Source organism: Diceros bicornis, assembly GCF_020826845.1.
Source record: "Diceros bicornis minor isolate mBicDic1 chromosome 13 unlocalized genomic scaffold, mDicBic1.mat.cur SUPER_13_unloc_1, whole genome shotgun sequence".
Lineage (NCBI taxonomy): Eukaryota > Metazoa > Chordata > Mammalia > Perissodactyla > Rhinocerotidae > Diceros > Diceros bicornis.
Window position 1 is genome coordinate 22,800,565 of NW_026690866.1, and position 1,390 is coordinate 22,801,954.

Consider the following 1,390-nt stretch of genomic DNA (forward strand, 5'->3'; position numbering starts at 1 on the left):
CAAGGTGATGGGATGTCACTTCCAAGTTTTAATTACAAAACGTCTGTCACTTCCTGCTTACTGGCTTACTTGGGTTCCCTACTTAGTTCCCTCCTTCTGTTTCCATCTCTCTCTCTCTCTCTCTCTCTCTCTCTCTCTCTCTCTATCAAATCACCAGAACTGGGAATGCAAGTGCTGATGTTTTCAGTTGCACTATGTAGAGGCTCCATAGGAGAGAACTGAGGGAGTGTCCAGACAACAGACAGACAGAAGCTCAGAATTTCAGTCAAAATGGATCCTGAGAAAACCCATGTGAGTGATCTTGGGTGGGAATCCTCCCCCATTTGAGCCCTGTTGAGACCACAAACCTGCTTCACAGAGACTTTGAGGCAGAGGCACCCAGCTAAGCCATGTCAGATGCTTGGCTCACAGAAATTATGAGATGTTATATATTTGTACTGTATAGGTGGTAGGTTTTAGAGTAATGTTGTCACAGAGGAACAGAAAGTAACAGTCTACCATGTCCCAGGATCCAGCCTGATCACCCTCCTCTCTCCCCTCACTCTCTCTTCTCAGGCTCCCTCCAGCCATACTGGCCACATTTCTGACCTTCCCTAGTCAAACTCGCTTCTTCATGTGAGTCTCTGCACCAGGGAGCCTTCTCCTTGACACACTAACTGTTCCCAGACATAGGCAGGGGTGCTTATACTTGTCATTCTGGTCACAGCAAAGGTCTGAAATGCCTCAGAGAGGCCTTTCAGAACCTCCTAGCACAGTCACTACCATCACAGATCTTATATCCAGAAGAGCATTATATGATTTCCTCCTCCTTCCTCCCATTGAGATCAAATGAGTGCACGGGGAAGAGCTGTCTTCTTTGGCTGATGCAGAGGCAACTCCTTCTGGTTATACCAGGAACACGACTGTCTCTTCCAGGCCAAATATTTCCCACCACGAGTCCATTGTTTAAGGAAACCGTCATTCCCTCTCTTTCATGGGTCTGGTTTCCCCAAGAACACAGTGAACCATCCCCTCTCCCTGTGTTGCATCACCATAAACCCACAGCCAGAAGATAAGCACCAGGTTAAAACGCCACCAGATCCTGAATTCAGTCACTGCTGAGACACTCCCATCAATGTTGTCATTCAATGGTGATTCCTGACGACACATTTCCCCTGAGATCTAGTCCCAGCCTGTCCTCAGCTTCTTACAGTAACACTGGGATTTCCTCAGAGTCCTCCCAACCTGGGCAAGAAACATTCTGAAATGTTCTCTGTATTAATTTTCAGGTACTGGGGACATTGGTAGATGTAATTTGAGTGTGTATGTGCAGTAGTTTCTACTCAGGTATTCTATTTTTCAGACACAGATAAAATAGTGTGGCTACTCAATGCACCAAGAAAATGAATAA